Raw genomic sequence first — 25,259 nt, 5'->3', positions numbered from 1 at the left:
TACAATAAGATATGTCAATCAAATAGGGAAGAGAATGGTGGTTCATGATCCTTAGCCTGAATTACATCTGTGCCTCATGAGAGATTATCCAGAACAATACAGGTTGAAAGGGGAAACTTGAAATCATAGATTCACACTGAGACATCCATTTAAAGAGATGAACTAGACACTTAGATGGCTAAAGGCTTTGACAATAGCGGCCATCTATTGGCCACTATATGACCAGGTCCACTGCCACATTTGCACGACCTACCTAAAATAAAAAGATTAACTACTTATTCACTCAAAGCACAAACCCTTTGCAAGCTCTCACACCCTATCACTGTGTCCCCAGGCCTGTATATTCTGTGCCCAGAGTAGGGAATCAGTGAGTTCTTGTGAAATCAGTGAAACCATAAGTAAAGGTTCTTGAATTCTCCGTAGTCCCATCCTCCTTTTTTTGATTTAATGCTTTTCTTCTGAGTCTCATTTCCTAGTTTCCTAATATGAATTCAATATTTTATTTTACTTCTCAAACCCCCTTCTGCATTTAGCCTCTCCCTGACTCACTACTTTACAATTTAGACTTACACTCCCTCACCTACTTTCTGACAAATTTATGTACTCAAAATAAAGTCCAGCTCCTTAACTCTGCAGATAGCACTTGCCTCTGGCCCAGCACCCAGAGGAATCCCATGACTTTTATGAAATATGAAGAGGAAGAAAAGGAGAACAGGTGGAGCCACAGTGCATTTTTATAATTCTCTTCTATTCAGATAAGCTGAATGAAGCTGAAGATATATAACAGGTCAAAGTACAACCCAAAGAAGACTGTGGGGTTGGCCTTCACCCAGAATAACCAGATAGGTCTACACACAGAGTGGGTTCTGAGAGGAGGTTCTCATTTTGTGAAAGTCTGAACAAGACAATGGCAATAATTACATTTTATACCAATTATACTCTGCAAGAAAATCCTAAAGAAATAATCTATTCATATAATACTGTAGGATATTAGTTTAAGGGAAAATCATAATGGTTGTTCTCTTAGAGTTAAAAATATATATTTAATAACTTCTATCACCCATTCCTAAAATATCATCTGTATTTTCTCACATAATAAAAATATATAAATGGAGATAATTTTAACATGATATTCAAGTGGAAGAAATTATATTTAGATGTATAGTAAAAATTTTAGAATAAATAAAATGATTAAATTAAAAAACATAAATCTTTGAAAAGAAACAGTAAACCAAATTAAAAGTTCAATTGAAAGCATCACCAACAGATTAGACCACATAGAAGACAGAATGACAGATAATGAAGACAAAATATATAATCTTGAAAAGAATGTAGACCACATAGTGAAAATGGTAAGAAATCAAGAGCAGAACATTCAAGAATTATGGGATAACATAAAAAGACCAAATTTAAGAATTATTGGGATAGAAGAATGCATAGAGGTCCAAAACATAGTAATGAACAATTTTTCAATGAAATAATATCATAAAATTTTCCAAACACAAAGAATGAATTGGAAAACCAAATTCAAGAGGCTTACAGGATGCCAAATGTACAAAATTACAACAGATCCACACCAAGGGACATTATAATGACAATGACTAACATACAGAATAAGGAGAGAATATTAAAAGCTACCAGAGAAATAAATCAGATTATATATAGGGGGAAAACAATTAGATTATGTGCAGATATTTTAACTCAGAAGATCCTGAAAGCAAGAAGATCCTGTGACAACATATATCACTTTGAAAGAAAATGAATGCCAACCAAGAATCTTATATCCAGAAAAATTAAGCTTTAGATTTGATGATGAAATTAAAACTTTCTATGATAAACAAAAGTTAAAAAACAAAATTACAACTCATAAGCCTGCACTACAGAACATCCTAGGCAAAATATTCCATGAAGAGGAATTGAAAAACAACAATGAAAATCAGCAAAGGGAGGTATTACACTAAAGGAAAACCTAAAAATAGGAGATACCATGTCAAGTTAAATACCAAAAATAAACAAAAATGTTTGGGAATACAAATAATGTCCCAAAAATTACCCTGAATGTTAATCGCCTAAACTCACCAATCAAAAGACATATACTGGCAGATTGGATTTAAAAGAAAAAAATAACAATATGTTGCCTCTGAGAGACTCATGTCATAGGAAAAGACATCCATAGATTGAAGGTGAAAAATTGCAAAAAAAAAAAAAAAAAAATTATACCACTCACTGTGGACTGAGAACAAGGAGAGGTTTTCATCCTCATACCAAATAAACTAGACTTTAATCAAAAGGGATAAAGAAGGATGGTTCATACTGCTTAAGGAAATCATTCATCAACAAGACCTGACAATAATAAATTTATATGCCCCAAACAATGGAGCATCTACATTCAAACAAACTCTTCTCAAGTTCTCAAGTTCAAGAGTGCAATAAACAACAACACAATCATTCTGGGTCACTTTAAAAAACCTCTTTCACCACTGTATAGATTATTCAAACTAAAGTTGAACAAAGAAACTATAGAACTCAATAATATATACAATAGCTGAGACTTAACTGACATTTCATCCTTCAATGAACAAATACACTTTCTTCTCAGCATCACATGGATCCTTATCTAAAATATACCTTATACTACACCACACAGCAACTCTTAACAAATATTTAAAAAGTAGAGTTACTACCCTGTGCTGAGAGCCATTTCCAAGTAGGAATGACGCATGGCAATTTCTTTGTTAGCCTACCCCATGTTGCTTAGAGGAAGGACTCTCCACTGTGGAAATGGGCTTGCCTTGGACCCAGGTCATTTGCAATGACATTGCATGAATGTTTGAGAAAGGTGACCCTGCTCAAGGACCAGGGTGGATCCGGGTTTAGGGAGGATCCTGCTGGATTAGGGTAGGTCCAGGTTTAGGGTGTATCCTGCTGGGAATAGGGAATATCCTGCTGCCTCAAGTGCCCGCTCCTTGGGTTTAGGGCGGTTCCAGGTTTAAGGTGGACCCTGCTGGGAATAGGGCGTATCGTGCTGCCTCAGGCGCCCGCCCGCTCCTTGAGTTCCCGTTGAGTTCTCATGGGATTCAGAGAGTATTTGGGATGTAGAGTGCCAGTGGATTTCCCCCAGAACATGCATGTAGAGAGCCGGTGAGAGGTCGGGAATAAAGAATTGCTGCTTGAATCTACAAGGCTCTGAGTAGCTCATGATTTTGTGCCCAGCCAGACTACGGCAACCCTGCATTTTATCACATGATAATGGAAGGAAATTAGAAATCAATGATAAAATAAAAAAATAAAAGCTATTACAACACCTGGCCACTAAATAAAATGCTATGAATGAACAACAGGTTGCAAAATACATCAAGGAGGAGATTTAAAAATTCTTAGAAGTGAATGAAAACACAGATACAATGTATTGAAATATTTGGGACACTATGAAGGCAGTACTAAGAGGAAAGTTCATTGCATGGAGTTCATTCCTTAAAAGAAGAAAAAGTCAACAAATAAATGACTTAACATCACTTCTCAAAGTCCTAGAAAAGAAGAACCAATCAACACCAAAAGCAGTAGAAGACAGGAAATAATTAAAATCAGAGCTGAAATTAATGAAATTAAAACAAAAGAAATAATTGAAAAAATTGACAAAATAAAAAGTTGGTTCTTTGAAAAAATAAATAAAATTGAGAAACTCTTAGCCATGCTGATAAAGAGAAGGAGAGAGAAAACTCAAATTATTAATATACATGATGAAAAGGGAACTATCACAACAGACACTACAGAAATGCAGAAGATAATTAGAAATTATTGTGAAAACTTGTACTCCAATAAAATAGAAAATATGAAAGTATTGACAAATTTCTAGAGTTATATGATTTGCCAAAATTGAATCAGGATGATATCCACAATTTAAACACATCAATTTCAAGTGATAAAAGATGCCATCAGAAGCCTACTGACCAAAAAAAGCCCATGACCAGATGGATACACAGCTGAGTTTTACAAGACCTTTAAAGAAGAACTAATACCAATACTTTTCAGTTCATTTCAGGAAATAGAAAAAGAGGGAGGACTTCCAAACACATTCTATGAGGCCAATATCACCCTGATTCCAAAACCAGGAAAAGAAACATCAAAGAAAGAAAACTTCACACCAATAACTATAATGAACATAGATGTAAAAATTTTCCATAAAATTCCTGCAAATCGAATACAAAAACATATTAAAAAGATAGTGCACCACAATCAAGTGAGGTTCATACCAGGGATGCAAGGTTAGTTCAACATATGGAAATCAATAAATGTAATTCATAACATCAATAGACTTAAAATAAGAACCATATGATCATCCCAAGAGATGCAAAAAAAGCATTCAACAAAATACAGCACCCTTTCATGTTCAAAACACTAAAAAAAAAAAAAAAAACTAGGGATAACAGGAACATATCTCAACATTTGTAAAAGTTATCTATGCTAAGCCCCAGGCCAGCATCATTCTAAATGGAGAAAAATTGAAGGCATTCCCTCTAAAAACTGAAACAAGACAGGGATGCCCTCTTTCACCACTTCTACTTAACATAGTTCTTGAAACACTGGCCAGAGCAATTAGACAGATGAAAGAAATTAAAGGGATACAGATAGGAAAAGAAGAACTCAAATTAGCACTATTTGCAGACAATAAGATTCTATACCTAGAAGATCCAAAAAATTCCACTAGAAAACTTCTAGAACTAGTAAATGAGTTCAGCAAAGAAGCAGGATACAAAGTCAACACCCATAAATCAAATGCATTTCTGTATATCAGTGACAAATTTTCTGAAAGGGAAATAAGGAAAACTATGATATTTACAATAGCCTCAAAAAAAAATAACTTGGGGATCAACCTAATGAAAGAGGTGAAAACCTCTACAAAAAATATATAGAATGCTAAAGAAAGAAATGGAAGAAGACTTTAGAAGATGGTAAGATCTCCCTTGTTGTTGGATTGGCAGAATTAATATTCTCAAAATGACCATAGTACCAAAAGCATTATACAGATTTAATGCAATTCCAATCAAAATCCCAGTGACATTCCTCATATAAATAGAAAAAGCAGTCATGAAATTCATCTGGAAAAATAAGAGACCCAGAATAGCTAAAGCAATCCTTAGCAGGAAGAATGAAACAGGTGGCATCACTACACCAGAACTTAAAGTATACTACAGAGCAATAGTAACAAAACAGCATGGTATTGGCACCAAAATAGACTGGAATACCAATGGTAAAGAAGAGAGCTCACAGAGACAAATCCACCAAATTTCAATTATTTTATATTAGAAAAAGGTACCAAAAACATACATTGAAAAAAAGACAGCCTCTTCAACAAATGGTGCTGGGAAAACTGGAAATCCATATGCAATAAAATGAAATTAAACCCCTGTCTCTCACCATGTACAAAACTTAACTCAAAGTGGATCAAGAACTAGGAATTAAACCAGAGACTGTGTCTAATAGAAGAAAAAGTAGGCCCAAATCTCCATCATATTGGATTAGGCCCCTACTTCCTTAATAAGACTCATATATCACAAGAGTTAAAATCAAGAATTAATAAATGGGATGGATTCAAACTAAAAAGCTTCTTTACAGCAAAAGAAATAATCAGTGAGGTGAACAGAGAGTCTACAGCATTGGGAGCAAATTTTTACCACTTACACTTCAGATAGAGCACTAATCTCTAGGGTATATAAAGAACTCAAAAACTTAAACAAACACAAAAAACCCAAATAACCCAATCAATGAATGGGCCAAGAAACTGAACAGACACTTCTTAGAAGGTGGTATACAACTAATCAACAAATATATGAAAAAATGTTCATCCTCGCTAGCAATTAGAGAAATGGAAATCAAAACTACTCTAAGATTCCATCTCACTGCAATAAGAATGGCAGCTATTAAGAATACAAACAACAATAAGTGCTGGTGAGGATGTGGGGAAAAAGGCACACTCATACAATCCTGGTGGGACTGCAAATTGGTGCAGCCAATTTGGAAAAACAGTATGGAGATTCCTTAGTGCCGGGTTTCGTTCAGTACAAACTTCTGAGTATTCACAAAAACAATAGAAAATTATTTGCTTCTCTCCAGGTAAACATTACAACATTTTTTTTTCACTTTTTCTCACTCTCCTAGCAAAAACTTCTAGTACATAAAATCCAAAAAATCTTTTATAAAAACAATTCAAAAAAGTCCATAAAAACACTCTTTCCATGGAGAGGACTCAATTCAACAACACAGCCCATTAATCATCTTAATAACTCTTTACAGCAAAATAAATAATCATTACATTTATTTAGAGTCTCTAGAATTATACCCCGATATTAAAAATTTTAATGTCACAGATTTTCCTTCTGTCTAATTCACTTACTTTCTACAATTCCACCCACAATACTCTGCAATCCTAAGCATGCTTAACTTCTGGAGAGAAATACCAAACTCACTAAATGTTCTTTAATATTTAAATTGGAGTCCCCTTACAAGTCAGCATTATTTTGTCACTTTTGTCCTGGAAGCTTAAAGACTTAGACCTTTCCCCCCATGTTGGAATCCAATTACTGAGTTTCATTTGTGACTAAAAGGCTCAGGGGTCACTCTAGTTATACTGGGCTAACTGGGCTGTGCAAAATAACCACACAAGAGATGCAAATACCATTTCCTTTGAGGTCGCTGTGAGGGCTCCTCTGACCTTAAGTGTTCCCAGGAAGAGAGAGAGAGAGAGCACGTGCTGACCCCTTTTATTGAGAAGAAGCTATTCAAATGAGGCAGGTTTCAGGGGGATGACTCTATCTTTATGATGTCCACTGTCAGCAGGTTGACTGACACCTGGGTAGGCCACACCCAAGGGCACAGTAAGAGAAGGGGACACACACAAGGCACTTCCATGGAAGATTCTATCCTAAACAGGGCAAGGGGTTATATTACAAAGGAACAGGTGAGCATAGTTTCACTCATGGGGAAGTAGCAAGACACACCCATGCATGAGAAACTGACCCTCAAGCCAAAGAAGGGTGGGGAAAGCTCTGCCACATTTCTGTGACTGAGCGCCTCAGCACCCAGCTGGGGAGTGTGACTCGGTCATGTGCGAGGTTGGTCTCCCACACCTTAGAAAACTTGGAATAGAACCACCATTTGACCCAGCTGTCCCTCTCCTTGGTCTATACCCAAAGGACTTAAAAACAGCACACTACAGGGTCACAGACGCATCAATGTTTATAGCAGTACAATTCACAATAGCTAAACCATGGAGCCAACCTAGATGCCCTTCAATAGATGAATGGATAAAGAAAATGTGGGATATATATACACAATGGAATATTACTCAGCAATAAAAGAGAATAAAATCATGGCATTTGCAAGTAAATGGATGGAGTTGGAGAAGATAATGCTAAGTGAAGTTAGCCAATCACAAAAAAACAAATACTGAATGTTTTCTCTGATACAAGGACGGTGATTCATAGTGGGGTTGGGAGGGGAAGCATGGCACATGGCAAGATTAGATGAAATATAGATAGGGCAAAGGGGACGGAGGAGTAGGGAGGGGACAAGGGGGTAAAAAAGACAGTGGAATGAAATGGACATCATTACCCTAAGTACATGTATGAAGACATGAAATGTGTGATTCTACTTTGTGTACAGAGATATGAAAAATTATGCTCTATATGTGTAATATGAATTGTAATACATTCTGCTGTCATATATAATAAATTGCAATAAATTTTTTTTAAAAAAGGAAAATTTATTTATTTTTGTTTTTTATTTCTGGAGCTGCAAGTTTCAGGAGCTGCATGCCTTTCTTGCTGGTAGAATCCCAAGAGACAAGGAAAAAGTGTGTATCTCACTGCCTCATTTTATAAAGCAACCAGGAATGGGGTCCCTATGCAACTGGCCTTTTCTAACCCTAATAAGCTCCCCAAGACTCCACCTCTACATAACAACATCTGATTAAATTTCCACCCTATTCATATGTAACAATATGAATTAAACTCCAGCATGAGTTTGGGGGAGGCAATCCAAATTTAAACTACAGGAGTATTTTTTTATGATTTTTAAAATTTATTTATTTTCATACAATTCTTAATACACCATTATACAATAATTCATCATATCTCTAATTATATATAAGGTATGTTGACACCAAATTCACATATTCATACATGTATTTTGTATAATGATGAGAGTCTCCTTTTCATTATCCATGCTATTCCCCTTCTCCCTCCCTTTCCCTCCTACCCCTATTCCTCTATTCCATATCTAGAGGTAATCTCCCTCCCTTGCTTTCCCTCCCAACCCCTTTTTGAGTCACCCCTCTTATATCAGAGAAGACTTTCGGCATTTGTTTTTTGGTTATTGGATAACTTCACTTAGTATAATCTGCTCTAGTGCCATCCATTTCCCTGCAAATGCCATGATCTTATTTTTTATTGCTGAGTAATATTCCATTGTGTATAAATGCCACATTTTTTTTATCCATTCATCCACTGAAGGACATGTAGGTTGGCTCCACAATTTAGCTATTGTGAATCGTGCTGCTATAAACATTGATGTGGCTGTGTCCATTTAGTAAGCTGTTTTTAGGTCCTTTGGGTATAGTCTGAGAAGAGGAATAGCTGGGTCAAATGGTGGTTCCATTCCCAGTTTTCTAAGGAATCTGCATACTGCTTTCCCAATTGGCTGCACCAATTTGCAGTCCCACCAGCAGTGTATGAGTGTACCTTTTTCCCCGCATCCTTGCCAACACTTGTTGTTGTTTGCTTCATAATGGCTAGCATCTTACTGGATTGAGATGGTATCTTAGAGTAGTTTTAATTTGCATTTCTCTGATTGCTAGAGATGATGAGCATTTTTTCATATATTTCTTGATTGATTGTATATCCTCTTCTGAGAAGTGTCTGTTCAGGTCCTTGGCTCATTTATCGATTGGATTATTTGTTTTATTTGTTTTATCTTGTTCAGTTCTTTGTATATCCTAGGGATTAAGCTCTATCTTATGTGTGTTCAGTTCTTTGTATATACTAAGGATTAAGCTCTATCTTATGTGTGAAGCGTAAACATTTGTTCCCAGGATGTAGGCTCTCTATTCACCTCACAGATTATTTCTTTTGCTGAGAAGAAACTTTTTAGTTTGAATCCATCCCATTTGTTGATTCTTGTTTTTAATTCTTGCGCTATAGGAGTCTTATTAAGGAAGTTGGGGCCTAATCCCACATGATGAAGATTAGGTCCTACTTTTTCTTCTATTAGATGCAGAGTCTCTGGTTTAATTCCTAGGTCCTTGATCCATTTTGAGTTAACTTTTGTGCATGGTGAGAGAAAGGGATTCAATTTCATTTTATTGCATATGGATTTCCAGTTTTCCCAGCACCATTTGTTGAAGATGCTATCCTTTTTCCAGTGCATGCTTTTGGCACCTTTGTCTAATATAAGATAACTGTAACTATGTGGGTTGGTCTCTGTGTCCTCTATTCTGTACCATTGGTTTACCTGTCTGTTTTGGTGCCAGTACCATGCTAAACTACAGCAGTATTTATCAGATGTATGGTTTGCACATATTCTCTTCCTTTGGAAGTTGTCTCTTTAACTCTTTGGATTCCTTCCTTCCTTCCTTCCTTCCTTCCTTCCTTTTCTTTCCCAGGGATTGAATCCAAGAGTGCTTAACCACTGAGCCACATCAACACCCTCCTCTTTTTATTTTGAGACAGGGTCTTACTGAATTTTTTAAAGGCCTAAGTTGCTCAGACTGGCTTTGAACTTGTGATCCTCCTGCTTCAGCTTCCCAGCTGCTGGGATTAAAGGGATGAGCCATCACAGTCAGCACTCTTTGGATTATTTTCTTCACTGTACCCAAGCTTCCTTTTTATGGTCACTTTTATTGTTGTATTTTTTAAATTTTTAACTGATACATAAAATCAAAATACTTATACTATAAATGGAATACAGTTAATATTTAGTACATATTATATTATATAGTGTTTAAATAAGATATTTAGATCCTCAAATATTTATCAATTATGGTGCAAACTTGCAAATTAAATTCTTCTAGGTTTTTGAAAGGTACAGTACACAATTATTACTTATATTCACCATTGTGTGCAATAGTACCCCAGAGCCTCTGGTACCTATCTAATTGTAATTAGCATGTATTGATTAACCTTTCCCCATTCCTCTCTCCAACTACTGTCTTCAACCTCTGGTAGCTACCATTCCACTCTCAACTCTAGGAGATAAATTCCTTAGATTCCACATATGGGTGAGATCATATGGTACTGGTCCTTCCATGCCTAATTAATTTCATTTAACACAATGACCTCCAGTTTAATCTATGATGTTGCAAATGACAGCGTTTAATTCATTTTAATAGCTGAATGCTATTCCTTTGAATATATATACCACATTTTATTTATTCACTCATCAGTTGATAGACAATTAGGTTGTTTCCAAGTTTTGCTTATTGTGAATTGTGTGTCAATGTACATGGGAGTGTAGATGTCTCTTCAATATAATGATTTCATACACATGCATGTTGAGAGCCACAGCCGAAGGGGCCCCAGCAAACTTCCAGCTGCCAGCAAACTTCCAGCCACCAGCTGATGATTGGCTCACAGCGGCCCCAGCAAACTTCTAGCTGCCAACTGATTGGCTCCTCTGCAGTGATGCTCATTGAGCTGTTTCCCTGCCCTTTCAGACCACGGAGCTACTCATTGGGGGACTTTTTTTGGCTCTGCCCATGCGACCCAGCCAATCGGCCTCAAGAGCAGGAGGAGTGGGGGAGGTTTAGAGGCTTGTGGGAAGCCAGTGGTGGCAGTTGGGCTCTGAGGGTTTTTTCTGAGGAGCTGTGTGGTGCGGTGTGGGTGTTCTAAAAATAAAGTTCATTTCTTTTGACAAGTGGCTCCTGAATTGTGCCCAGCCAGACTGCGACATTTGGTGGCTCACATGGGGAATGACTGAGGGTAAGTGATAAGGTAAACTGCTCCCCCCTGAAGGCAGGACGAGAGGATGGGTAGCCATTTTAAGATTCTTCTTTTGTTTTGTTTCGCTTTTGTTTTAAAACAAAACATTTTAAGATTCTTCTTTTGTTTTGCCTGTCCCTGGAGATGAGTGAGATGGAAGAAGAACCACCGCTCACATCTGAGGAAAAACTATTTGCGTCTGAGGAAAAGATAGGGAGAAAGGACGGATGGACATTTCAGGAGGATAGAAAGGCTGATATAATGATTTTGTGTTGTTCCATTTTTGTTTCATTCTGTCTCGGTTTTGTTTGGTGTTATATTGTTGGGTTGTATTATAGTAGAAATATGGGATCAGAAATTAGTAAAAAACAAACTGAAAGAGTGTTAAGTAAATTGTTAGAGGAAGGAGGCATCCCAATAAAATCAAGAGCAGTCAGGGCATACGTTGATACAATACAAAAATGTAGCCCATGGCTTTTTAAGGAGGAGTTGTTAAATATATCACAATGGAACCATCATGGTGAAGATTTAAAAAGAATAGAAAAGAAAAGCCCAGGGACTCTGCCAGTTGGCACATTGCCATTGTGGACGTTCATATCTTGTTTGCTTAGTCCAAAGCCTTCAGTTCAGACAATGGTAGAGGAAGGAGAAGACATATTAATTCAAGTAAAAGAGAAGGCCTCTCAAGTTAGTCAGACAGAGGAAAAGATTCAAGTAAAAGAGAAGGTCTCTCAAGTTAGTCAGACAGAGGAAAAGATTCAAGGAAAAGAGAAGGTCTCTCGAGCTAGTCAGACAGAGAAAGAAAGTGTAAAACAGAAAAAGCCATCAGGGGGAAAGTTACAACAGGAGACTGCTACTAACACCTTTCTATCACCAGAGGGTGTAAGTGTCCAACCAACAGTGCCACCTCTACAGGAGACTTCTACTAACACCTTTCTATCACCAGAGGGAATAAGTGTCCAACCAACAGCGCCACCTCTATATGCTGGGAGGCTCCCAACCCCCACAGTTGATAGTTGGGATCCTGAGACAGGATCCCAAATATTAGCATGCCCTGTATTTGAGCAGGCAGGAGGGCAGCGAATTCACCATGCTTTAAATTTCAAAAAAGTGAAGAAGCTAAAAGAGGCTGTAACAACCTATGGTCCTCAAGCACCCTTCACTGTAAGCAAGGTCGAATCCATTACCAACTTGAACATGACGCCAGCAGATTGGGCCAATATGTGTAAAGCTGTACTAAATGGAGGACAATACCTGTTATAGAAGGTTGCCAATGAGGAATTTTGCAAGGAGTCGGCTAGGCGAAATGCAGCAGCTGGTTATCCTCAGGGAAATCTAGATATGTTGTTGGGAAAGGGACCTTATGAGGGTCAGCAGCAACAAATTGCATACGATCCTGGCGTATACGCACAAATTGCTGCAGATGCAATTAAGGCATGGAAGACTTTACAAGGACATGGAGGTTTACAAGGTCAATTATCTAAGGTAATACAAGGAGCTAATGAACCTTATGCTGAATTTGTAGATAGGCTTATTCAAACAGCTACCAGAGTTTTTGGGAATACAGAACAAACAATGCCATTACTAAAACAACTGGCTTATGAGCAAGCGAATCGTTGGTGCAGAGAAGTCATTAGACCATGGAAACATGAAGATTTAAACACATATATTAAATTATGTAGAGACATTAATGAACAAGGGCAAGTCGTGGCAGCTGCAGTACAACAGGTTTTAGATGCCAGGCCAAAAACATGCTACAATTGTGAACAAATAGGACATTTTAAAAGGAATTGACCCATAGGAGGAGGGTTTAACAAAACTAGGTATCAAAGGAGTAGAATAGCAGGTATTTGCCCACGATGCCGTAGAGGGAGACATTGGGCTAATGAATGCCGTTCTCAAACCACCATAGAGGGTACTCCATTATCAAAAAACGAACAAGGACCAGGTATCTATCCACAATATTATGGAGAAAGGCATCAGGCTCCATTGCCAAAAAATGGACAGGGGGGCCCAGTGCTCCGGGGCCCAAGACCACAAATATACGGAGCACTGGAGGAACCCAGCAACCCCATCATGGTAGTGCCCAGGACACATTGTCCATTAAATCCCTCACTAGACAAACCAGATGAAATGCAGGATTGGACATCTGCACCTCCGCCAGAACAGTACTAACTCCAGAGATGGGAGTTCAAATCATTCCCACAGGGGCAAAGGGACCTCTTCCCAAAGGAACAGTAGGCTTATTATTGGGACACAGTTCTTTTACTCTAAAAGGACTTATGATAAGTCCTGGGGTTACTGATCCTGATTATGAAGGTGAAATAAAAATTATAGTCAGTTCTCCAAAGGGTATATCAGTAATTTCACCAGGTGATAGAATAGCACAGTTACTAATAATACCCAGCCTACATGATAAATTTTCCAGTCGTACTGTAGAAAGAGGTTCCAAGGGATTAGGCTCCACAGATGTAGATTGGGCTATGCTTTATTTAAATTTAGATTGTCGCCCCATGCTAAAACTAAATATTCAAGGACATGAATTTAATGGGCTACTGCATACAGGTGCAGACCTTAGCATCATCTCTCGTCAAGAATGGCCAAAACATTGGCCATTACAACAAGCCACTCAAACACTTTGAGGCCTAGGAGTGGCGACTAATCCCCATAGAAGTGCAATGGTATTAGATTGGAAGGATCCTTAAGGATGTGAAGGAACTATACAACCATACGTATTGGATCATCTTCCCGTAAATTTATGGGGACGAGATGTCCTAGATCAATTAGGTTTGACATTAACAAATAACATCAATCAAAATGCACCCACTATTATGGCTAGACAAGGTTTTAGGAAAGGAAAAAGATTAGAAAAACAAGAACAAGTTATAGCAGCACCAATACAAATAGATCAAGGAACAGACAGACATAGGTTGGATTTTCAGAAAGGGCCACTGAGACAATTAAAATTACTTGGAAATCAGAAAGACCAGTATGGGTTCCTCAGTGGCCCCTGACTAAAGAAAAGATACAAGCAGCCCATGACCTGGTCAAACAACAATTAGCGGAGGGACATATACAACCTTCTGTATCTCCCCATAATACTCCCATTTTTGTCATCAAAAAGAAATCTGGTAAATGGAGATTATTGCAAGATTTAAGAGCCATTAATAATGATATGGTTATTATGGGACCTGCTCAATCAGGGATTCCTCAATTGTCTGCTTTGCCAAAAACCTGGTATGTTTTAGATATAGATATTAAAGATTTTTTTTTTTAATTCCAATTCATCCTGAGGATAGTCCACGTTTTGCATTTACTATCCCTGCACTGAATCATGAAGGTCCTGATGAGAGATATGAAAGGAAAGTACTCCCTCAAGGAATGCTAACAGCCCAACTATGTGTCAAATTTATGTTAACAAAGTAATACAGCCACTTAGAAATCAAAATCCTGAACTGCAAATATTTCACTGTATGGATGATGTATTATTATCACACAAAGATAAAAACACATTGCTAGAATGCTATGCCACACTTACAAACTTATTAAAAAATTATAATCTAGAGATAGCAATAGATAAAGTACAATTAAATTTTCCAATTAATTATTTAGGAGTTCTATTATCCTCAACCATGGTCCGTCCACCAAAAATTCAAATACGAGTAGATCAACTCAAATCACTTAATGACTTTCAAAAGTTATTAGGAGACATAAATTGGATAAGGCCTTATCTAGGTATACCAACAGGAGAGTTGGGACCTTTATTTGATATCCTAAAAGGTCCATCAGATCCAAATTCACCCAGCATGTTAACGCCTGAAGCAAGAAAGGCATTAAATTCATTGAAACATATATGGAAAATATGCATTTGGATAGAATTGATATAAGTTTGCCTTTATTATTTATTGTACTACTAACAAAAAATATTCCTACAGGAGTATTTTGGCAAGAAGGTCCATTATTATGGATACATTTATCTTATTCTCCTAACACTATTCTTACTAGGTATCCTGAGGCTGCAGGACAATTAATACTCAAAGGAATAAAAGCAGCAAAGGGAGTGTTTGGAATTTCTCCCAATAAAATTATTACTCCATATACTATGAATCAAATTGATGAGTTAGCTAATGAGTTAAATACTTGGGCAATAATCATGTGCAAATCTAATGTTTCATTTGATAACCACTTACCATCTAATCCTTTATTGTCTTTTTGGTCATCGCATCCTGTAATTTTTCCAAAAATGACAAGAAAAACACCTATCATGAATGCTCCAAATATATTCACTGAAGGATCAAATAATGGTACAGCAGCAATAGTTACACCTGATCAAACTTTTACATTTTTAGTACCCAAACAATCAGCTCAAAAGGTAGAGCTTAATGCAGTATTACAAGCTTTTGTGATGTTTAAAGATTCTGTATTTAATTTATTTTCCGATAATCAGTATATAGTTAATGCTATAGTATCCCTTGAAGATGCTGGTAGGATTTCCCCTTCCTCTACTGTTTTCTCGTTGCTTTCCACTATACAAAGTCTAATCTGGGACAGAAACAATCCATTCTTTATAGGACATATCAGGGCACATACAGGATTGCCTGGAGCCCTCAGTTTGGGCAATGATTTAGCAGATAAAACTACACATGACATACATATTTTCTCTACACTAGAAGAAGCTACAAATTTTCATAAAAAGTTCCATGTCAATGCTAATACTTTACAAAAGCGTTTTAAAATAACTAAGGAACAAGCTAGACAAATAATAAAACAATGTCAAAATTGTGTGACCTTTTTACCACAAGTTAATCTTGGAGTCAATCCCAGAGGACTGATACCTAACCATATTTGGCAGATGGACATCACACACTTGCCAGAATTTGGAAAATTAAAATATTTGCATATTACAGTTGATACTTCTTCTGGATTTTTGATGGGCTCCCTTCATGCTGGAGAAAAACCTAAAGATATTATAGCTCATTGCTTACAATATTTTGCCACTGTGGGCGTTCCAAAACAGTTAAAAACAGATAATGCCCCTGGTTATACTTCTACCTCTTTTAAACAATTTTGCTCATCATTTGGCATTACTCATATAACAGGAATCCCATACAATCCACAGGGACAAGGCATAGTTGAAAGAGCTCATCAAACTATTAAAATGTACTTATTAAAGCAAAAAGAAGGAATTGGGAAGGGGTATATATTCCCCAAAGATAAATTTAAAATAACACTTTTTACTCTAAACTTTTTAAATTTGGATTCATCAGGGCTTAGTGCTGCGGAAAGGCATATGTGTCCAAAAAATGTACATAAGCCCAAGGTACTTTGGAAGGATATTCTAACAGGACAATGGAAAGGTCCTGACCCAGTAATGGAAATTGTTGCAAATGTTTATATTCAATATCCAAATAGAAAAAAATTCCTTTTAATATATTTGAAGATATTTTAGTAAATTCTTATAAATATAATATAAATATAATTATAAATAGCCCTACTTTGCATTCAGCAACAAAATGAAAAATAGCCAGCTATTAAATACCAAAACAATTAAATCTCCCTTTATCTCCATCTAAGTGCTAAACATTTTTGTGTTCATCAGATAAAGAGGTGGGCTATATGAAACCTAATATAGGCATGGTTTTAAATAAACCAGCTATTTCTAGGGACTGAACTGTATCCTCCTCAAACTCATATGCAGAAACCCCTACATCAATGGGACTGTACTTGATGATAGAACTTTTAAAGAAGTAATTAAAGGTAAATGAATTTTGGGTGCAGCTCTAATCTGACATAACTGGTAATTTTGTGAAAAGAGGAAGAAATAACAGTGATATATATATATATATATATATATATATATATATATATATATACACACACACACACACACACACACACACACAGTGGGAAACCATTTATCTGAAAGACAAGAAGAGAGAATTCAGGTGAAAGCAAACCTGTCAACACTTTGATTTGCTACTTCTGGCCTCCAAAATTTCAAGAAAGAAATTTCTGGCCAGGTGTGTTTGCATGCAGCTATAGTCCCTGCTGCAGTCTGGCTGGGCACAAATCACGAGCCACTGAAGCAGGAACAAACTTTATTTCTGAACTCCACCAGCACACTCCACACACGCTCCCAGGAAAAAATGCCGAACCACGCACCTGGCCTTCTCCCAGGACACACTACTCCAACAGGAACTCCCTCATCTGGAATTCCCTCCTACCGCAGCACTTCCCCAACCAATGGGAACTCTCTGGAAGTCCCGTGAGAGCTCCAAAGTAGCAGGCCTTGGCAGACAGCAGGGGTCTAATCTCCAATTGAATGTGCATCTTAACATAATCATTATCATCTCAAGGGCTTGCTGGGGTCAACTTTCAACCCAAAATGCCATGTGTCATTCCTACTTGGCTATGGCTCTCAGCAGTCCCAGCCATACAGGAGTTTGAGGTAAGAGGATCTCTTGAACCCAAGAGTTCAAGACCTGCCTAGGCAATATAAAGAGACCACCATACCCAAAAGAAAATCAATCAAGCAAACAAAACCAGGAAATTTCAATAGCATACAACACCATATTGTAATATTTTGCTATGACAACCATAGAAAACTAATACAGCCACTAAGAAAAATATATTTGTTTCTTGTACATGATTTCTTTAACATATTCACAATATGATTCTTTTAATTTTCCCTAATCTTACTGAACATCTAAACCTAAAATAACGGCAATATTTGTAAGAAAGTATATGAAAGCTGAGTCAAATAATTCTTAAGTGAATTTTCTACTAGATAATCAAGAATCAAGGATAAATGTGAATATTTTTACCAAATAAATAAAATTGACATTCATGAAAAACATTAGACTGATAATCATTTTGTTCAAATCACAATGGTATCAATTTAACAAATGTTTATTGAGGGCTAACTATGTGTTCAGTTACTATGGTGATTTCTAGAAATAAATGAGCAAGAACAATCCAATTAGTAAACATATGGTACACGTGGTATAGTCGGAAAATATATAAGCACACAGATAACGATTAAAATTTGTGTTGAGGCTACATAAAATAAGTTATCTTGAGTATGATGTCAAGAATTATTTTAAACTGAGGGCTCAAAGAAGACATTATTTTGAAGAATTTTAGGTGAACAATGTATATACTAGATCTTTTTGAATGCAGGAAATGTTGCAAGTACCAGAATGGGACAGGTTTTGAGCATTTTCTTAATGTGCATCTCCTCAAAATGCTATAGAAATTGATTCTATACATACTTATAGGTAGCAATATTACTAAAAATAAATTTCTGGATTGTCCACCAACCCAATACCAATATTCAGGAGACCAATGTTTATAGAAAAGAATCAGTGTTATTCAATGTTTGCATTGAAGAAGATAAACGTGATATCACAGGGGCAAGAAGGGGGTTTTGTTGAGAAGAGGAGGCCATGGGCTATAAACTAGGTGGGGTCTTCATCAGCAAGCACCTGTGTCTTCTCCAGGATATTACAATGATTTTTTACCTCCTATGTCTGGTTACTAAGGAAGATTTTGCAAAGGTCATTTAGATTCTATGAATCCAAAGAAAGGTTTTGCAATTAATGTCTAGATTTGGCTTCTCATTGACTAAAGAATTAGGGAATAGTTCAGAGTGAGCAAAGAAAAAAATTAAGGGAGTCCCTATTAGAACTTCTTCCACTTTTTCATTGTTTATTCTTCAATCTGGAAATATTTGGGGAAACAAACAATCTGACTCATTTTTTTTTCTGAATCAGAAAATAGATCTGTGTTAGAGGAAAGAAACTGCTTTGTGATCATTTTGTCCCTAAATGGGGAGTAAACTATAGCTAGATGTTTAAGCTTAAAGTAGAAATACCATTATAAACTGAAAATAGTCTCTTTTTCTCTATTTAATTGGAGGGTCCTTGTCGAAATTATGAGATTCATCTTCTGTGTGGAGGTACCAACTGGAAGGTATTTTACTTTTACTGCCAGGAAATCATGTATAAGAACCCCTCCTTCATAATCTTTCAGACTTATTATCCCTTGGGCTGGGGCTGTAGCTCAATGGCAGAGCACTTGCCTAGCATGTGTGAGGCTCTGGGTTTAATCATCAGCACCACATAAAAATAAATAAATTAAATAGATACATGGGCAACTAAAAAAAATATTAAGAAAAGACTTATTAACCCTTTTGGTAGGGCTGACACAGTGACTTCATTTTTATTCTGAGAGCATTACAATCTTTTATCAACATAATTTTATCTGGTGATCAACGATCCTATCATTTGGTTTTGATTGCCTCTTGTTGCTGGGATGGACTAGTGTAGTTGTTATTCTGATCCATTACTATGTTGGAGGAAAAGTGATAGATAAGTGCAGTCAAAGGTATACCATTATACCTTTGATATGTTTAGTCATTACAAAAAAACAAAATTTCCTTTTAATTTTTTTTTTAGTTGTAGATATACACAATACCTTTATTTTATTTATTTATTTTTATGTGGTGTTAAGGATCAAACCCAGTGCCTTACACATGCTAGGCAAGTGCTCTACCACTGAGCTACAGTAACCCCCCCAAAAAACTCCTTTTAAATAGATTCTAGCAACCAAGAGTTTTAGAAGTGGTTCTTAGGCTAAGCTTACCTCAAGTCTTAAGTTAAATCCCATTTTATAGGAAATGTGCAACATCTCAAAACACTGAGCCACATTATTTTATAGCTTTGCTAAATGTTAACAGGCAACATTTACAAAGTTTTACAAGGAAAATACAAAATGAAGGAACAATGAGACCAAAACAAATTTAGTTTTTATATTAAATTTAAACCAAGAATATTATTTCTTTGTAATAATACCAGTATACCTTTGATATGTTTAGCCTTTACAAAAAATTTTCAACTTGATTGCACATTGTTTTTTACAATTTCATTTTTTCTAACCATCTTTTACGTCTTTAAAAAATACCTTTAAAATTGGTATAAACTCTTCCTCAATATATAAATTATCAATAATATGGTTACCATTGTCCAATTTGAAAAATATTTAATGACATAAAAATCTATAACTCATATAGCTGTTGTATGTGTTTCTTTCTCAATTTTTCAGTAATGAATGACATTTTATCAAGTAGAATGTACTTACAAATATACCCTTTAAATGACTAATGTTCAATCTTTTAATTATTAGAGTAGCACTACTTGAAGTGTAGAATATTTGGGGACATCTAATTAACTTTGGTCAAGGTGACTGTAATAATTAAGTAAGGAACATGCAAACAAATCCACAACATGCTATAGCTACAAGATTTAGGTCAGAGGATATCTACTTGGTATTCTCTTAGGCTTTGTATTTTAGAAGGCTGGTATCCCTGGGAAATACAAGTTCATTTGACAGAATAGCCAATAATAATTTTATATAATATATATATATATATATATATATATATATATATATATATATATCCTTTACATACATCAATGTAGCTTTAACTTTCAAAATGATATTCAGAACCCAAGGCTCAGTATGATAACTATAATTATGTTTTCCACACAGGTGAACAGCACTGACAAAAATTATCAAATGATAGCTTTAGACATATTACACAATAATAAAATGCCTATTGGTCAAAGCAAACAAATGCAGATCTAATCTCAAATAGCAACATTGGGTTTTTAATCAATTTAGATGATACTGAGTTAAAAGAGCAGGAAAATCTAAAAGTTTTATTGAGCATTTTATACATTTAAGGTCTAAAAATAATGCGCATTGTATAAAAGTGAGCACTTATTGTTTTCCTTGCATGAATGTATACATTTATACTCTTTAAATGTATATACTTCTGCATCATGTTTAGACAAAGCTCAGATACATGCCTTATTTAGCCATCAGATGTATATACATTTTCAAATATATATATATATGATTATCATACATATATATGGTTATCTAATAACCTCCATATGAGATTTGAAATTTGGGAAAAAATTAGCAACCTCAATATTCTTGAATAACAAAATTATATTAAAGTAAGACAGAAAGCTCAAACACTTACATGTTAACTTTTATAACAACAATTTTAAGGACAGGGAGAGGGAGGAAGGAAGGGATAGGGGAAAACTGGGGAATGAATTGGAGCAAATTATATCCCATTTTATATAAAAATGAACCCCAATATTACATATAGTGCAATAACTATAAAATGCACTAATAAAGAATACAAAAGTGTACTCACTGTGTTCCAGAAAATAAGAATTATCCTAAAGAGTTTACAAGAGAATATTAAGTTAGGCATGCCAAATTAGATAGGACTTAAATTTTTGCTCAATAACTGATGAAAAATCATTTGGGTTTTCATTCCTAATTTATGAGCACTCATTTATTTTCAAGTTAATTAGGTACCATGTAGACAACATACAAATATGGTGTATGTATAGACATAACATTTAATAAAGACTGAAAACAAAGATTCTATAGCTTTCATTTAGATTTATAATTTGCAATAAGGCATGGTGGCATATTCCTGTAATCCCAGTAACTTGGGAGGCTGAGGCAGGAGAACACCAAGTCCAAGTTCAAGGCTAACCTTGGTTACTGAGCAAGACCCTGTCTCAAAAATAATAAAATGGCTGGGTATGGTATGTAGCTTACTGGTAATGTGCCCCAGGGTTCAAGCCCTAGTATCACAAAAACAGACTTACCATTTTCCAATTTTAAAAAGTGTATTTTTTTTCTTTAGACTACTGATTTGGTCACCTCCTAAGCATTCCTAAATCATAAAGTTGCATTTCCAAAGGTATGATTCTCAGTTGAAATCAAGGGAGAAAATATCATCTTAACCTAAATACCATTTAAAGAATGGCATAAGTGAAGGACCAGTGCAGGCAAAACAAGGTTTCAAGGTGAAACTTGCTTTGTAAATTTAATATATTTCCTTAGATTTTTTTAAGAAGCCCTTATAAATGTCAATCTATTTTACCTGGTTTAAATGAACAATGGGAAAGTTCACCCATGCTTATAACAGCCTTGTCAACTATAGCCAAGATACGGATTCCATCACAGTGTTCACCAATGGATAAATGTATAAGCAAAATGTGATATATACAAACTATGGAATTTTGCTACACTTTAAAAAAAAACAAAATTCTGCTATATGCTAAAACATGGAGGAACTTTGAGAACATTGTGTTAAGTGAAGCACACTCCTCATAAAAAGACAAGTACTGTATGACTCCAATTACATGATATACCTGGAGTAGTCAAATTCATAAAGACAGAAATTAAAGGAGTGGTTATCAGGGAATGGGAGTGGATATAATGAGATTATTATTTAATGGGCTCAAAATTTCAATTTTACAAGATGAAAGGAGTTCTGGAAATAGATGGTGGTCATAGTTGTAAAAATATTAACATATTTAATGCCATGAAACTTATTATTATTATCCCTTTCACTATAAAATAAAATTAGAAAAGATTTTAAACTGTGTACTAAAACACCAAATATAAAAGTATTTGACACAAAGCTAAAATAGTAATAAAAACAAAATTTATACTTGACACATGCATAGATTAAAAATATAAAATCAGTGAACTAGGTTTTCACTTTTAAAAGCTTGAAAAAGGTAAATTAGACCCAACATAAGTAGAAAGAAGGAAATCATAAGGATCAGGCACCAATGAAATATAAAACTGATATATAGTAGGAAAATATTACCAAGAAATTTTCTTAATATATGGATGAATTCTTTAAAACTCTAGTAAAATTACTAAAAATAAATATAACAAAGTTAAACTATCAATGTCAAGAATGAAAGGGGACCTATAGACATTAACATTTCATATGGTTATAATGAATGAAGAATGAAATTCTTTAAATTAATACAGAAGTAAACCAAATCCATTTTAATCTCTTTATATTTTTTAAAAAATGTTTTTTAGAATATAATAATGCCCATTTGTATATGGATGTCAATTCTGTTTGCTTTCATAATACAAGAGCAGAACTGGTTAGTTAACAAAGACCATATAGGGGAAAAAAATGTATGGGGAGCCTAATTAGAATAAGACATAGTCCTCGTTTGTATTTTTATATCAAAATGGATTCAACTGTCACATATAAATAAAAAGAATAAAATAAAAAAGATACCATATGGCCCATAAAGCCTAAACTATTTACTGTATGTTGCTTTCAAGAATAATTTCACCATGTCCCTTGCCCATGAATCTACAGCTAATATTACTACATGGTGATACATTGGAAGATTATCCCCTGATATCACTATATATTTTTTTTTCATGGCTTCTATTTAACATATAGCACAGGTATTGTGTTAGTGATAAGGCAAGAAAAATAAAGTACTAATTATAATTACATAGGAAAAAATAAAGTTATCATTACTTGAATACAATATGATTATATATATATATATCAAAAGCTATTAGAACAGTGAATTGAGCAAGGCATCAACAACAAAAAACAATACCATTTCTCTGTAATGTCAAAGCATAGTAAAACTGAATTTGAAAATCTAACATTTTCAGTAAAATAAAAAAATGCAGATATTTGTTATAAATTTAATGAAAGTGATATAAATTATCTAAAGTAAAAGCTACAAAACACTGCTATGAGTGATTTTATTAGAGTTAAATAAATGGAAAGGTACAATGTAATTATGTACTTGGAATATCAAAGTGCTAAGAGGTCAATTCTTATCAAATTGATCTACAGATTCATATAAAATCTGCCCCCTCCCACTGCTGAAAGTAAAACAGTTTTATAGAAATCAAGAAGTTGAATCTAAACCACATTTTACAATACAATGTATATAAGTAACTAAAACTTTTTGAAAAAAAAAAAACAAGAGTTGAAGGACTCATGCCTTTTCAACAGTTACTATAAAGTTATAGTGACAGAGAAAATGTTTTCATGGTATATATGAAGATAAATAAATTAATGAAACAGAATAGAGATTTCTGTAACTATGTCCAACCACATATGTGTGTTGAGTGGTGTTTTTATATGTGTGTATGGGTGTTTTTTATAAAGTTGTCCAAATAACTCTACGGAGAAAGTGAAGCCTTTTAATGAATAGTGCTGGAAACACTGAGCATCTGCATAGAAAAAGAAAACAATGAACCTCCTATCTCATACCATGTATACAAAATAATTTAAAGCGGACTACGGACCATAATCTATACGTTTTCTTTTTTTTAAGAGAGAGTGAGAGAGAGAATCTTTTTAATATTTATTTTTTTTAGTTTTTGGCGGACACAACATCTTTCTTTGTATGTGGTTCTGAAGATCGAACCCAGGCCTCACGCATGCCAGGCAAGCGCGTTACTGCTTGAGCCACATCCCCAGCCCAATCTATATGTTTTCTAACAGTCAAAGGATATGCACAAAGCTCTGGTGGATAATTTGGCCTAGGAGACATCTGGGCATTTTAAATGCTTAACTTTAGCTATAAACGTTCATGTTAAATGTAGAGGGAATAATAACAAAATTCCAAGCTGAAATAAACAGAGAGTGGAAAATTTTAAATTACTATCACTGACTAATCAGAAATTTGCATGGTTTCCTTTGACTTATCTTTGGGGTCAAAAGCTATGTGTTCATAGCAATGGTTGTTTTCTTTCAGTGTGCCTGCCAATTTAACCAAATAGTGGTTTGATCTGTCATTTGTAATACCTAAGAAAATGTACAAGAAAGTGTTTAAGGATAAACCCTCATGAAGATAAAAAGTGATATTCCATAGCTAAATTATAATGCCAACCTAATAACTATGGTCTTTTTTAAATAATATTTTTAAAAATGTCCCAGTCTTCACCTAAGTATTTCTTTGGAAAAAATATTGGATTCTCAAAGGTAAAAATAATAGAAATAAAAGAAAAATAATATATGTAAATTGATGGCTATTTTTCCAAATCTGGGGTAAGCTTAAATGTCATAATCATTAAAACAAATTGCTGTGTTTTAATATTTATATAATAATACCTTTAAGAAAGAAATGAAATTATTAATCTTACCTGGGAAAATGAGAATGCCATTGAATTCCAGAATAAGTGCCCTGTACTTTTTATGTGGGAGTCTGAAATAATTTCTTAACTGTACAATATGAATTTGTATAATTATTTAATTTCTGTGTTTTAGAATGGCTTGCACACAAAGCCTGGTTTTGTAGAATTAAATTTTTGTGTGTGTGCTGGAATGGTGTATAGTCTTCAAGTAGTTAGAACCAACTGATGATCCAAGTTGTCTCTGGAGGCAAATTGATAACTTGTCTCATATTCATA

This window comes from Marmota monax, unplaced genomic scaffold (assembly GCF_021218885.2).
Source record: "Marmota monax isolate L192 unplaced genomic scaffold, Marmota_monax_Labrador192_F-V1.1 WCK01_AAM20220418_F8-fsc00123, whole genome shotgun sequence".
NCBI lineage: Eukaryota > Metazoa > Chordata > Mammalia > Rodentia > Sciuridae > Marmota > Marmota monax.
The sequence above is the reverse complement of the archived record's forward strand: the minus strand, read 5'-3'. Positions refer to the sequence as shown.